The 15,617-nt window shown below is 46.9% G+C and overlaps 1 long non-coding RNA gene across 2 annotated transcripts; it reads left to right on the plus strand.

Moving 5' to 3' along the window:
- Positions 1–670: 670 nt before the first annotated feature.
- On the plus strand, positions 671–8,263 carry LOC308612960. 2 transcript variants are annotated; one of them, XR_014015188.1, is made up of 3 exons: positions 671–755; positions 5,899–6,007; positions 7,981–8,263. It is a non-coding gene; the product is annotated as an uncharacterized lncRNA (long non-coding RNA). The 2 variants fall into 2 exon arrangements; XR_014015189.1 differs by lacking the exon at positions 7,981–8,263 and adding an exon at positions 7,286–7,415.
- Positions 8,264–15,617: the final 7,354 nt, after the last annotated feature.

A 15,617-nucleotide genomic window follows, 5' to 3' on the forward strand; every position in this document is an offset into this window, starting at 1 on the left:
CGCGGGTAGGAGAGGCTAGGTGGTGACGCCTCTCCTATACATCTGCCTTCTACAATGACGAGGTCAGCAGAGGTGGAGGCGGGGGCTGTGGAGGGTGGAGGAGTCGAACTCTCGGAGCTCTCAGACCCGAGGCACACTCGGCCCCTGCAGAAATCCTGACCCCCGCCCTCTCCCCGCTCCTTCCTCTCCCCTTCTCCTCCCGTCTCCCCTCTCCCCTCTCCCCTCTCCCGTCTCCCGTCTCCCGTCTCCCCTCTCCCCTCTCCCCTCTCCCCTCTGCCCTCTGCCCTCTCCCCTCCGCCCTCCCTCTCCCAGCCGCAAAGGAGGCCCCAAAGCTCGCACCTTTCAGGGCCCACCCCGCCCCTCCGCCCCACCCCGCCCCGCCCCACCCTCTCCCCTCCCCTCCGCCCCTCCCCTCCCCTCCCCTCCGCCCCTCCCCTCCCCTCCTCTCTCCTCCCCTCCCCTCCCCTCCCTTACCTCACCCCGCCCCTCCCCTCCCTTACCTCGCCCCGCCCCTCCCCTCCCTTACCTCACCCCGCCCCTCCCAAGTTCCCTCCTTCCTTCCTTCCCCTGAAATCGGCTCCCGGAAACTCCCGCCTTTCTGGCCGCGCCCATCCGGAGCTCCCTCCCCATCCAGGAGGCGACCTCAGATGCTCCCTCCTTTCTGGCCTTGCCACTGCCGTACCTCCACGTGGTTCCGTTCTTCTCCTTGAGCCCTTGACTTTTTATAAGGAGTGACCTGGAAGACCTCAGAGAAGGTGACTTTGTGTGTGTGTGTGTGGTAAAACACACATAATATTCACCACGTTACATTTTTAAGGTACAGTTCAGTGGTATTAAGTACATTCATGCCGCGCAACCATCACTTCATCCATATGCTGAACCCTTCCTCCACAGCTGACACTGTACCCTTGAGATAGCTCGCCACTCTCCCCTCCCCCCGCCGCTGGCAACCACTGTTCTATTTTCTGTCTCTGTTATGATTTTGACTACTCTAGGTACCTCATGTAAGTGAAATCATGCAGTGTGTGTGTGTGTGTGTGTGTGTGTGTGTGTGTGTGACTGGCCTATTTCACTTAGCATAATGCCTGTAAGTTTCATCCATGTTGTAGTATATGTCAGAATTGCGAGAAGGTGACTTTTGAGTTAATTCCTGAAGGAAGTGAGGGGGCAAGAGGAACAAATGTAAAGGCCCTGAGGCAGGAATGGGGCTGGTGTATTGGATCAAAAGGCCAGTGCATCTGGAATAGGATAGGGAGAAGGGGGAATAGTAGCCATAAGGCAAACTTTGGCTTTTACTCTGAACAAGATAGGAAGCCACTGGAGGGTTTAAGCTGACGGTTGACCGGATCAGAATCCACATTTCTATTGAACCTCGCTGGCTGCTGAGTTGATAGTAGGATGGAGGGGAGCAAGGGCAGAATGGGGAGGCCAGTGAAGAGGCTGTTGCTTCTAACATTGTCTGGAGGACTAGGGAAGGCTTCCCAGGAGAAGCTGAGACCAGAAGTTTGAGTAGGAATTGACAAGGTGAGGGGTACCTTTATGTGTTGGAGGTTGGGAGTGAAGTATTCCAGGTGCAGGACACGGCTTATACAAAGGTGTGGAGGTGAGAGCAAGTGTAGTTGATTGGCAGTTGTTAGTACAGTTGACCCTTTTCTTATTATTATTTTTTTTTTTTGCGGTACGCGGGCCTTTCACTGTTGTGGCCTCTCCCGTTGCGGAGCACTGGCTCCAGACGTGCAGGCTCAGCGGCCATGGCTCACGGGCCCAGCCGCTCCACAGCATGTGGGATCCTCCCGGACTGGGGCACGAACCTGCGTCCCCTGCATCGGCAGGCGGACTCTCAACCACTGCGCCACCAGGGAAGCCCTGCTTTACTGATTTTCCTCTCCTATATATCTTCATTCTGTCCCTTTTAAGAGAGATCATCAGGTCTCTCTCATCTTAAAAAAAAAGACAAACCAAAAAGCCCTCCCTTTATCCTGCTTACTTCTACAACTATTTTTGTATAATTCTCCTACCCTTCGCAGCCAAACTTATAAAAATAAGGATTTAAAAAAATTAAAGTATAGTTGATTTACAATATTGTGCTAGTTTCATGTGTACAGCAAAGTGATTCAGTTATATATATATATATTTTTTTCAGATTATTTTCCTTCATAGGTTACTACAAGATATTGAATATAGTTCCCTGTGCTATACAGTAAATTCTTGTTGCTCATTTATTTTATGTATAGTAGTTTGTATCTGTTAATCCCACACTCCTAATTTATTCGCTCCTCGACCCCCGTCCCTTTCCCCTTTGGTAACCATAAGTTTGTCTCCTATGTCTGTGAGTCTGTTTCTGTTTTGTATATATATAATCATTTGTGTTATTTTAGATTCCACATATAAGTAATATATATTTATCTTTCTCTGTCTAACTTACTTCACTTAGTGTGATATTCTCTAGGTACACCCATGTTGCTGCAAATGGCAATATTTCATTATTTTTATGGTTAATATTCCACATTTTTAAAAAAAGGTATTTATTTATTTGGTTGCACCGGGTCTTAGTTGTGGCAGGCGGGCTCCTTTGTTGCGGCTCCAGGGCTCCTTAGTTGCGACATGCATGTGAGATCTAGTTCCCTGACCAGGGATCAAATCCAGGCCCCTGCAGTGGGAGCACGGAGTCTTATCCACTGTGCCACCAGGGAAGTCCCATATACCACGTTTTTTTAAAATTTAACATTTTATTTCATGGAACTAACATATACAAAGTAAAAAAAAGTGTCTGAGAACAAAAAATGATTTTCCGAGTACTTTTTTCTTTCTAGTATTTCATTTATTTAATAAATATTTGTTTTACTCATACTACGATTGGGGAGCTTTGCTATCTGCTAAGAACACACACACATACTTGGCATTGCCCCTACTTTTAATTTAATTATGGATAATGGCTATTTGTAATAAGAACAAAGACTTCTATGCTTAACATACATTAACTCATTAAACAAAAATACTATAATCATGTCCACTTTGTAGACGGGGAGACTGAGGCAAAGAAGAGTTAAATAATTTGCACAAGGCAGACAGCTGGTAAATGGAGAGGATGGAATTTCAAATCTGGCTTAGTTTTTAGTTTTTAGTCCTTAACCATTATAGTGCATTTATTCTCTTAGCTCCCCGCCCACCGCTGGCGCTGCTCAGCTTGTGGGATCTTAGTTCCCCAGCCAGTGATTGAAGCCAGCCAGGCCCAGGGCAGTGAAAGTGCCTTTTTTTTTTTTTTTTTTTTTTTTTTTTTGCGGTACGTGGGCCTCTCACTGCTGTGGCCTCTCCTGTTGCGGAGCACAGCCTCCGGACGCGCAGGCTTAGCGGCCATGGCTCACGGGCCCAGCTGCTCCATGGCATGTGGGATCCTTCCGGACTGGGGCATGAACCCGTGTCCCCTGCTTTGGCAGGCGGGCTCCCAACCACCGCACCACCAGGGAAGTCCTGATGCATCCAATCTTGATGCATCCATTTCAATACATATAAATCTAGCATGTTATTTTTTTTAAATTTAATTTAATTTATTTTTTTATACAGCAGGTTCTTATTAGTTATCTATTTTATACATTAGTGTATATATGTCAATCCCAATCTCCCGATTCATCCACCCCCAGCATGTTCTTTTTAACAGATATATAATATCCTGTTGTGTGGTTGTTTTATAGCTAATTTAACCAGCCTCCTGTTGAGTATGCAAATTGTATTTCACTTTAGCTCTTTATAAAATGCCACAGTAAACATCCTCTCTGTAAGTCTTTGTGCATCGGTGAAGTACATTTGTAGGCTAACTTCTTGGAAGTAGAATTGTTGGGGTAAAGCCTGTGTGTATTTTTAATTTTCATAAATTCTGCCTAATTGCCATTCAAAAAAGTTGTACCTAATTACACTCTCACTGATAACTTTGATAGTTTAGCCAAATTTACTGGAAGAGTTGTCTACAGTTGTTTTCTCCACCTCTTCACCTCCTACTTACAGCACAACTCACTCTAACTTGGCTTCTCTCCACCACTTCACTTTAAAAGGATCTAAGGAGAGGTTGACTGCTCTCTCCTTTCTGAAACACTCTTGCCCTGGCTTTTTTGTTTGTTTGTTTGTTTGTTTTTGGTTTATTTTTTGCGGTACGCGGGCCTCTCACTGTTGTGGCCTCTCCCGTTGCGGAGCACAGGCTCCGGACACGCAGGCTCAGCGGCCATGGCCCATGGGCCCAGCCGCTCCGTGGCACGCGGGATCATCCCAGACCAGGGCACGAACCCGCGCCACCTGCATCGGCAGGCGAACTCCCAACCACTGCGCCACCAGGGAAGCCCTTGCCCTGGCTTTTATAATACCGTATTTGCCTGGTCTTCCTCTGCCCACTTGTGAATGTTGGTGCTGCTTAGGGCTTCAGTTACCATCTGCATGCAGATGACCCCCACATTATTTCCTTCTTCCTAATCTTTATCCACCTGCTTATTTGCCATCTTGATGTGCATGCATGTCCCACAGGCACCTCAGATTCAACGTGCCCAACATCATCCTCCTTCTGGTGCTCCCTTCTCAACAGCTGTTCCACTGCTGTCCAGTGGTCCTAGCCAGAAACCTGCAAGTCATTTTTGAACCTCACTGTCCCTCAACCTTCACCTCCAGTCAATCACCATGTTCCTGCCCGTTCTGTCTCCATAATGTCTCTCAAACCATCACATCTCTCATCATCTCCCCACACTACCCAAGTCCAGGTCCTCACTGTGTACCACCTGGACACTGCAATGACCTTCTACTTGCCTCCTTGGCTTTAGACTTACTACTCTCCAAACCAGTCTCCACCCTGTAGCCAGAGTGAGCTTTGAAAAATGCAGATCTGATTATGTTACAGTCCTGCTTAAAACCCTTCACTAAGTTCTGATTGCACTTAGGGTAAAGACGAATAAATCTCCCCTGGCTGATTAGGCCTTGGCACCCTAACTGCTGTCACCACTAACAATTGTTAGTCACCAACTGTTGTCACTACTAACCCCTTCCTTCGTACTGTAATTAGTTTCTTGAATGTTTTATGCTCCTTCCCACTCAGAGTTTTTGTCTTTGCTGTTCCTTCCTGCCTGGAATACTCTCTCTTTCCCTCCTGCCTTGACCTGGCAAACACCTTCTCAATAAGTAGGTCTCAGCATAAATTTAACTTGTTTGAGGATGCCTTCCAAGACCCTGAGACTTATGCCCAGTGCCTAACACAAGGGTTGGTATGTGTTGAGAGCTCAATAAATATTTACTAATGAACAAGCGAAGGCCTCAAGGGCCAGGTGGGTGATTATCAGACTGCAGTTTTTCACATGACCTCTGGGTGTCACCCTTGGCCTCAACTTAACCAGGTCTTGGCTGGGAACCCAGAAGGAAGGGCAGATATGATGCCCAGCCTGGCCCATCCATCCAGCAAACTGGGAAAGGTTATGGGAAGCCCAGCTACTTCCTGGGTCTGACACGTTCTCCATCTGCTGTGGGTCAGCTGGCTTGATAGGGTGACCGATCATACCAGTTTTCCCAAGACTGAACTGCCTGTGCTCCCAGGATGTGGAAATTTTAGTTGTAAATCTGGGACAATCCCAGGCAAATCAGGAGGATTGGTCACTGAACCATGGACAGAGGGACTGAAACCCCCACCAATGCACTAGACTAAGGTCCAGGCCCAACAGAAGAGCTGGCTCCACCCCAGCCAAGCTCCTTGCAGCAACACCACTGGTGGGCTGACCCTGTAGCCTGGTGGTTGTAAGAGTTTAGGGAGAGAAATTATATATACTTTAAAGGAATATAAAGAGACCAACTTATGTCTGACAATGTCTACCATTTATTCAGTGCTGCTGGGTATAACATACTTATACATATCTTTTCTAATCCTCACAGAAACCCTAAGAGTACAGAAGATTGTTTTCCTTTCAGAGATTAGAAAACTGAGACTCAAGAGACCAGACTCAAGTAACCAGACCAAGTCACGCAGCTGTTAAGTAATATGGTGAAATTCAAACCCTTATCTGTCCAAGTACAAAGCTTCAGCTATTTTCACTGAATCTTTAGCCTGGCCATTTCCTTCCTTCTCTGGTCACCATTTGAGAGCCCTAGGAGTGTGAGTAGGAGGCAAGAGGCAGGTGTGGGTAGAAAGGGTTGAGGAAGAGGGTCTGTGATCAGGGCCTGAGTGGGAGGTAGGGGATCCACATAGCATTGACAGCTTGCCTGTCCACATCAGAGAAGTCTCTGCTGTCTTGAACTAGGTGTGGGCATAGCCTTGGGACTCCAGGGAGGCCCCTTCACAGGCTGTTATCCTGACACCAGGCTGTATATTCATCGAGAAGCCAGGGCTGTTTCCCAGAGTCCAGGATGAACCCAACCAGGCCTTATCTGATTGCAAATGGACATCTGGACATGAGAGAAGCACAGGGGAGGGGCCATCAGGAGCTAGCCATAAACTCAAGAGATAAGTGAGGGGTGGGGGGATGGGAGGGGATGTGACAAGGGTCATGGTAAGTACAGTGCCTCGCCCAGAGTTTAGGCTCAGTGAGTGATGCAATTAATGAGATAGCCAACTGCCCCTCTTTCCCAGAGATATTTGTAAGGCTGAGTTTTATTTTTGCCCAGATGGTTGTTTAGGAATTGAACTGCTTTTGAATACAAAACAAGAGTTGGTTGTGTAGAAGCATGAGCAGAGGCCTGACTTTGGTTGTGTGGAAGAATGGGCAGAGGCCTGACTAGGCTGTGCAGTGGTCAGAGCCCTGATGAACACTTATTGGTCTGGCAGCCAGATATCCGCTCCACAGGAGGTGTGATAAGCCAGACTCTGGGATTCCTTTACATTAAAAAAACAAAATGCAGGCATCCTTCAAGAATTTTAGTTCCCTGGCAGGAAGGTGCTTTGGGCTGTGCTGTTTTACTTTATTTTATTGGTGATGTCCAAAGATTTTTAGGGTGCAAGATCTGTCCTGGATCATCTTGGCCTCAAACCTGCCAGCCCCTGGCACTGGTGTGGCCTGGTACCCCATGGCCAGGTTCTTCCCTGTGGCTCCACTCTGCCAGCCAAGCCATCAGATGGGTGGTACTTGAGCAAGTCTTACCCAGAGTTGGGCCATGTCTCTGCTCTTCCCTAGCTGACCTTCCAGCTTCCACTAGAGAACTGGGCCTTGTACATTCTAGGGAAGGCTGAGGATCTGGGTGTAAAGCAGGGGCAGAGAGGAGAGAAACCTTGCTTAAGCTGCCTTGTCCACAGGATTCCTCTTTCCTTCATTCTGAAAATACCTAGTTTGTTCCAACTGTGACGAAAGGGAAGAGGAATTTGTGAAAGTCACTAATACTGTACCATCACATTGATGTGGGACCTCTTGCCAGGAGCTCATGGAAGACAGTGACCTGGTGCAGTGGAAAGCACAAGACTTTAGGGTCAGTCAGAATTGGATTCTGTTACTTTCTTGCTGGGTAACCTTGGGAAAGTTACTCAACCTCTCTGAGTCTTGATTTCCTCAATTGATAAATAGGGATAATAATAATAATGATGATAATGTCTACGTCATATGTTTGCTTTGAGGTCTAAATTTGCTGACCAATGTAAATAAAAATATAATATTTATTGAGTGCTTATTATGTGGTAGGTCATGTTTAAGTGCTTTATAAGCATAATATGAACTCACATAACCCTATGAGTTGTGTACTTCCATTGTCCGTGCTTTATAGATACAAAACTGAGACTCAAAGAGCATGAGTAACTTGCCCACGCTGGTAAATAGCAGAGCCAGGATTTGGACCCAGGCAGTCAGGCTCCAGTTCACATGTACTTAACTACCAAGCCATGATGCCATATGGAGTAGGGCTGAATAAAGAATAGCTATTATGATCATAGTAATTTAGTATTAAATGCTTTTTATATCCATGGTGTTAAGTGTTAATTATTAGCATATTTGGATGCAACGTTTATCCCTTTTGTTCCTATTTCTTCCACAGCCATGGCAACAAAGGGCCTTGTGCTCACTACAGCAGAGCGTCCTGTCTTTGTCCAATCCAGCCCTTTACAACAGTCTCTGCAAATAACAAAAGATGCGGCCACTCGGCCGCCTGTCAGTGCTCCCACCAGAGCACTGAGAAAGGTTGAGGCCCCTCCAACTGGAACTGAGCTAGGAGAGCAGCAGACAGGTACATATCGGGTGACCCAGAGCAGGGCTTACAAAAGAGAGGTCATGCTTAATAAACCTGATTAATTTCTTTGAGTGGCAACAATGTAAGCAGACAGGGGTGAAAGGAGGGACAGTAATTTATCCTGATTCCAAGGCACAGGAGTGCAGCTAAAACCAACACACAGATTTTATGGAGATGCTGCTGGGGCCTGGAGGGTTCTGGTGGGGTTCAGCCTTGGGGGCAGCCAGAGGGAAACTCAGTGAGTTGTTCACAGTGACCTAGTGAAGAGGAAACCCAGAGTGGGGACAGACCACAACCTGCCTAAGCCATCTAACCTAGACACAAATCTGCCGTTAATTCGCTCCCAATGGCTTCCTGCCACCTATATATAATAATGTGGATGATAATAAAACCATGATGGCTGCGTTTATTTGATATCTACTATGTGTACGGTACTATACAAAAAGGAAACTGAGGCAGAAAGCTTAAGAAACCTACCTAGTCACATATGTACACAGCTGGGCCTCCAACCCAGTCTGCTCTCACATTCCAGTCCACTTGCAACTGTGTTTAATGATGCGTCTCTTCCATCAGACAGGAAGCCCCTCTGTAGCAGGAACTGATTCAACCTTTGCTCCTTTAGCCCTCAGTAGATGGAAATGCTGAAGCTCCTACGTCCTCTGTGCTTCTCTTTCTGAACACTCTTCCCTGGGTGAGCTCATCCTTGCTTTTGGCTTCAGGTCCCACCTCCTGGAGGAAGACTTCTAGAGAAGGGAGTCTAGAAGACTCCCTAACCTCTGACGCACCCCAGATGATTGTCTGAGCCCATGGTATAAATTCCTTCCTTCTTGCCAGTAACTGGTTTAGGAATGGGGTTATACCCAGTGAGACTAAGAGGACATTTGCTGGGGGGCTTCTGGGAAAGGTTTTCTCACTCCTAGGAGAGAATCACTGGAAGCTACATTACTAGTGGCTCTCTTCCTGGGAATGTTGTCAAGTCTAGATATGTCCTGGACCTACTGAAGCTGGTGTGCTCCTAAGCTGAGAATGGAGCCAACAGCAGGGATGGCAGAGTGGAGAGCTGGAAGGAGTCTTTGTCCTTGAGGGCATGAGTGCCCTGCCATCCCTGGAGGCCACCCTAATGCTGAACAAGGGAAATTAAATATTGTCACTGCTGAAGCTATTGAGAGTGGGCTTTCTGATATTTTGTGGTAGAAAGCATCCTTACTAATATAACCAGGGCAGCATTACGACTTTTCTGGGCCCCTTCCTACAGAACAATTTCTTTTTTAATTATGTTTTATGACTGCATTGGTGTAAAGATGAATATATTAATATTATCTATTAAAACATCTTTATTAAACTTTTTTTCTGGGACTTCCCTGGTAGTGCAGTGGTTGGCAATCTGCCTGCCAATGCAGGGGACACGGGTTCAAGCCCTGGTCCAGGAAAATCCCACATGCCGCGGAGCAACTAAGCCCATGCGCCACAACTACTGAGCCTGTGCTCTAGAGCCCGTGAGCCACAACTACTGAGCCCACGTGCCACAACTACTGAAGCCCACGCACCTAGAGCCCGTGCTTCGCAACAAGAGCAGCCACCGCAGTGAGAAGCCTGCGCACCACAACAAAGAGTAGCCCCCGCTTGCTGCAACTAGAGAAAGCCCACGCGCAGCAAAGAAGACCCAAGGCAGCCAAAAGAAGGAAAAAAAGGAAATAGAAGTGTCTTCTTTTTTTTTTTTTTTTTTTGTGGTGCGCGGGCCTCTCACTGTTGTGGCCTCTCCCGTTGCGGAGCACAGGCTCCGGACGCGCAGGCTCAGCGGCCATGGCTCACGGGCCTAGACGCTCCACGGCATGTGAGACCTTCCTGGACCAGGGCACGAACCTGTGTCCCCTGCATCGGCAGGCGGACTCTCAACCACTGCGCCACCAGGGAAGCCCAGAAGTGTCTTTAAAAAATAAAATAAAATAATTTTTTTATCTGATTTAAAGGAGATTAAAGCTTTTTTTTTTTTGAGGAGCCCTAAGAGTATTGGGGCACTAATGTGCCTACCCATGCCCATGTAGATAGACTGGTCCTGGATGCGACTCCCAGATAGTCATATCCAGGCCATACATCCTTTTTGACCTTCAAACCTGCATACCCCACTGCTAATTGGATAGTTCCACTTGAGTGTCTTACCTCAAATTCAGCATACCTAAGGCTGAACACACAGTTTCTCCCACACCTTTTCTTTGTCCAATGTTCCCTGTCTGAATGAACTATGTACTGACCAGCTAGTTGTACCAGCCAGAAACATGGGACCTCAACTTCTGCCTCACCCTGTGTCCAATCTATCACCAAATGCTGTCACTTTCCCTCTTAAAGGGCTCTTAAAAGCATTTATTTATTTCCCTCTCCATTCCTTTTTTTTTTTCTTTTATTTTTCTGACTGTGCCATGTGGCATGCAGGATCTTAGATCCCCAACCGGGGATTGAACCCGTGCCCCCTGCAGTGGAAGCACAGAGTCCTAACCACTGGACCACCAGGGAAGTCCCTCCATCTACACTCCTACCTCCACTGCTATTGTCCTAATACCTGTTAACCTGGATTACTGCCAGGACCCTAATGGTCTCCCTACACTCTCCCTGTAATCTTTTATCTACACTGTCCTCAGGAAGAGTTTTTTCAAACTGCAAACCTGATTCCGTCATCTCCTTGGTTAAAACCTGATGGCTTCCTGTTGCTCTTATGACATAGACCCAAACCTTCAGCGAGGCCTCCGAGGCCCTGCCTAGCATAGCCCCTGCCTCATCTTACCCTTCGCTCCTCTTACTCTGGGCTTCAGCCACATGCTCTTCCCTTAGCGCCTCAAACGCAAAGGCTCCATCCTGCCATTGGATCTTTGCACATGCTGTTCTTCCATTTTCTAGTCCTCTCTCAGCTCAAATGTGCTTTCTCAAGGAGGCCTTCCCTGACTCCTAGGAAGGTCAAGTGTCACTATGTGGTATTGGGCAAGTTTCTTAATTGCTTGGTGCCTCTGTTTTCTCATCTGTAAAATGAAGATGATAGGAATGCCTAACTCAGGTTTGTTGTGAGGATTAAGTAAAATGATGCATGGGAACCGCCCTGAGGTCGGACTGGTACAGTGCTCTGCTTGGACAATTGTCCTGCCCTCTGGCTCGCTTTCTAGATGAGGACAGTAGTGGAGAGACCCCCCCCTCCACTAACTCTAGGTGGTGATATTGGGGTGAGACAGACCCTAAAATGTTAGGGTTTCAAGAAAGAGCATCTACACAAGGGCACTCAAAGATTTCTGAGTGTCTTGAATGAAACCAAGGAGCTAATTGTGCCAGGAAGTCATTGACAATGGCTGAGGTTAGGCTGTGGTGCTCAGAGAGAGGGAGACATCAAGGGAACCCTCAAAGGTCAAGGAGAGAGGAAAGGTCAGTGGGAGCACACCACAGTTTTGTCAGATCTCTGAGTGGCCCAGAGCCCTGAGAATGAAAGACATTGGTTACCATGGGGTCTCTATGTTGGGTAAACCTAGGCTCCCATCCCACCCTGTCACTTGTGGGCTGGAAGATGGGGGAAGTCATTTCACTTCTCCTTGCCTCAGTTTCCTTATCTATAAAATGGAGCTAATAATTTATTTTTTAGATTGATAACAGGATTAAATGGGACTATTAATTTGCTTGGGCTGACATAAAGTAGCACAAACTGGGTGGCTTAAACAACAAATTTATTTTCTCATAATTCTGGAGGCTAGAAGTCTGAAATCAAATTTTCTGTAGGATTGATTGCTTTTAAGGGCTCTCTCCTTGGCTTATTGATGGCCATCTTCCTCCTATGTCTTCACATGGCCTTTCCTCAGTGTGTGTCTCCGTCCTAATCTCTTCTTATAAGGACGCCAGTTATATTGGATTAGGGCTCACCCATATGACCTCATTTTAACTTAATTACCTCTTTAAAGGCCCTATCTCCAAATACAGTCTCATTTCAAGGTACTGGGCATAAAGACTTCAGCATAGGAATTTGGGGGGCACACAACTTAGCCCATAACAGCGATGTAGACATAGGTTAAGTAACCAGCACGCAGCAAGGGCTCAGTAATGCTAACTCTTTTTTCTCTGTCATGGTAAAAGCAGACAATGGCAATGCACTCGGCCCCAGAACTCCACAGATAAATGTGGCTTTAAGCCGTTGGGTGCCTATGACTTTCCCAAACACTGGAGGCAAGGACTTCACTCTCCCTCTCTCCTCCTTGGGCTGGGAATTTTGATAAATCACATCATGTCCCAAAGCAATTGGGAACTCTGGGAGTTATTTTTAGTATATTGACTTAGCTAAAAAAATCTAAAACGTTACTCTGCCAATCACCAAAGCAATTCTACTCTGACAATATCTGCTTGCAGACTTTGCTAAAATGAACCTATAATTGATTTGGGTAAGGTAGCCCAAACTCAACCCACTAACTAATCAGTGTTTACCAAGTGTGAGTTTTTGTGCCAGATGCTGTGGAAGACACAAAGAAATCCAGGACACAGTCCCTGCCTCAGGACCTAGAGGCTTTGATTGGGATGTTAGCTCCTGTCTGGAAAAGAGAATAGAAAGCAGCCCCTGATGTGAGTGAAATGAAGGATCAGATAGAGTTTGATGTGCCTGTGGGACATCCAAGTGGAGCTGCCCAGGGGCCGGTTGGATGGACACCTGTGGAGCTCCAGAGGCTGGTCTGGTGATATAGGTGTGGGAGTCATTATAATAGAGATGAAGGCATGGGGAAGGGTGGTAGCTTTGAGGGATGGTATGGTACGTGTGGAGAGAAGAGGGCCAAAACTAAGTCCCAGTTTCATGGGAGAGAAATCTGACTGGCCCAGCCTGAGTCCAGTCAGCTGGGGTTAAGGGGTTAGAGTCAAGTCAGATAAACATGGCTTCCAGGGCCCCAGGGCTCCAGCTGTGTAGCTGGATGGGGGAAAGGGGATTCTCAGGGAAGGCAGTTGGTGAGCTGAGTTGGCATCAAAAAGATGGTTACCAGAGAGAGCATGCACTGATGGAGCTGGCACTCACATTTAGTAAGCACTCAATAAACATATGCAGAATCAGTGAGTATATTAGTAAATCAATGAATTAATGAAGGAATGAGTAATCTTGCCACAGACTTTTTGGTAACACTATTTTTTCTTTTTTTTGGCTGTGCCATGTGGCTTGCAGGATCTTAGTTCCCTGACCAAGGATTGAACCTGGGCCCCTGGCAGTGAAACTGCCGAGTCCTAACCACTGGACCGCCAGGGAACTCCCAGTAACACTATTTTTTAAAACTGATTTGCAGTTCACACACTATAAAATTTTCAGGAATTCCCCGGCGGTCCAGTGGTTAGGACTCAGCGCTTTCACTGCTGGAGGCCTGGGTTTGATCCCTGGTCGGTGAACTAAGCCATGTGGTGTGGCCCCCAAAGAAATTAAATTGAAAGTGTACAGTTCAGTGGTTTTTAGTATTACCACATATGTTTGATTTCGTGCTTCCTTCCATGAGACACAGATTTGAGTAGAGTCCTCTGTGGACATAGAGTACCAGTATGACTTCGTGTTTAGTTTCCCTTACACAGAAGGGAGTTTGAGGAAAGGAACCCCCTTCCCTTCTTTGGAGGATGCCCAAGGACAGGAGCTGGAGAAGGCCCAATGTGGGAAAGCTACAGAAGGGCAGTGAGGAGTCCCGAAGTTGCACACAGCATCATTGCACAGTGTCACTGCCCCCAACCCACCTGTGAGGCTGCAGCAGGCAGGATATGCAACCAGATGGCCCTGGACAAGGAAATACACGTGGACAGCAAGACCTTCCTCAACAGTGGAGGCTGGGACATTCAGAGAGCATGGACGGGCTTGGAAAGGGTTCATATTTATTCCTTTATCCCCTCCGTTGGAAGAGTAATGGACCCTCAAAGATATTCACATCCTAATCTCTGGAACCTGTGACTGTGTTCTGTTATATAACAAAGGGGAATCAAGGTTGTTAATGAGCTGATTGATTATCCTGGTGGGTCCAGTGTAATCACAAGGATCTTTAAAAGTGGAAGATGGAGGCCAAAGAGGAATCAGAGTCAGAGAGGGAGGTGTGACAATAGAAGCAGAAGCTGAAGTGATTCTATGTGAATAGTGATTCAATCATTGCTGGCTTTGAAGATAGGAGGGAGCCACATGCCAAGGAATGGGGTTGCCTCTGGCAGATGGAAAAGGCAAGGAAATGGATTCTCCCCATTTCCACAGTCCTGCCAATCAGTCAGTTGATTTTAACCCCGTGAGACCCTTGTCAAACTTCTGATCTCCAGAACTTTAAGATAACAAATTTGTGTTGCTTTAAGCTATTCATTTTGTGGTAATTTGTTACAGCAGCAATAGGAAACTAACACACCCTCCTAGATAACTAAAAGGGACAACAGCAAGATTCACTTTTAGGTCTTTGTTTCTTTTTATTCCTTTTGAGTAGTCTCTATTCTCTAAGATCTGCTGTTTTGTCCTCCTGGTCCCTATTTTCCCCTCCAAGCAGAGGACCTTTTGGGATGTTGCTGAGTCCTTGATCCCAAGAACATGCCTACCCAAGTCCATTTGTCCTTCCAAGGCCTGTCCCCAAATGCCACCTTCTGCTTGAAGCCCTCATCATTTTCCCCAATGAATACTATTTCTCCCTCTCAATCTCTGCGCCACACCCCTCACTGTGACACCTCTATATTCATGACTCAACTCTTCTAGGAGTCTACAATTATTTTTCCTTTGCTATTTTAAAATGCCAGGGGCTTCCCTGGCAGTTTAGTGATTGACACTCCACGCTTCCACTGCAGGGTGGCGTGGATTTGATTGCTGGTTGGGGAACTAGGATCCTGCATGCCGCATGGTGCAGCCAAAAAAGTAAAAATAAAGCCAGCCTTTGTAATCAGGGGAAGTCACGTATGGATGTCCCTCATTATCTGTGGGGGATTAGTTCCAGGACACCCCCCCTCCCCTGTGTGTACCAAAATCCATGGATGCTTAAGTCCCTTATATAAAATGGCAGAGTACAGTCAGCCCTCCAATTCCATGGATATGGAACCTGTGGCTTTTGGGGGGCTGACTGTACTTGGTCCTCAGTTTGGAGAGAGAGCTCAGCACAAGATAAAGAACAGAGATGTGTTTCCTTAGGACTCTATTCTAGCTCTTTCTTGCCCCTGCCAGCAGATGAAGTCAACCAGCATGAAAAGACAACAATTAATCCCATGCTGAAGGCCAGCTAGTGGCTGATTCACTCACTGTGTTGGCTATCTCTTGTGCTCACCTCATATCCTCTTGGTCCTGTTTTGACACCATTATTGCTGGGGAAGCAGCTTCACACATGTGTCATGTAACAGCACCTCACCTAATCTCCTCCAGGCATCTCTCTTTCCTTCTCAGGCTTCTGTAGGAACCACCTGGCACTCACACTGGTGCTTCTGGAAGTGTGAGGGTACTAACAACT

Source organism: Mesoplodon bidens, assembly GCF_964165515.1.
Source record: "Mesoplodon bidens genome assembly, chromosome: 2".
Taxonomy (NCBI): Eukaryota; Metazoa; Chordata; class Mammalia; order Artiodactyla; family Ziphiidae; genus Mesoplodon; species Mesoplodon bidens.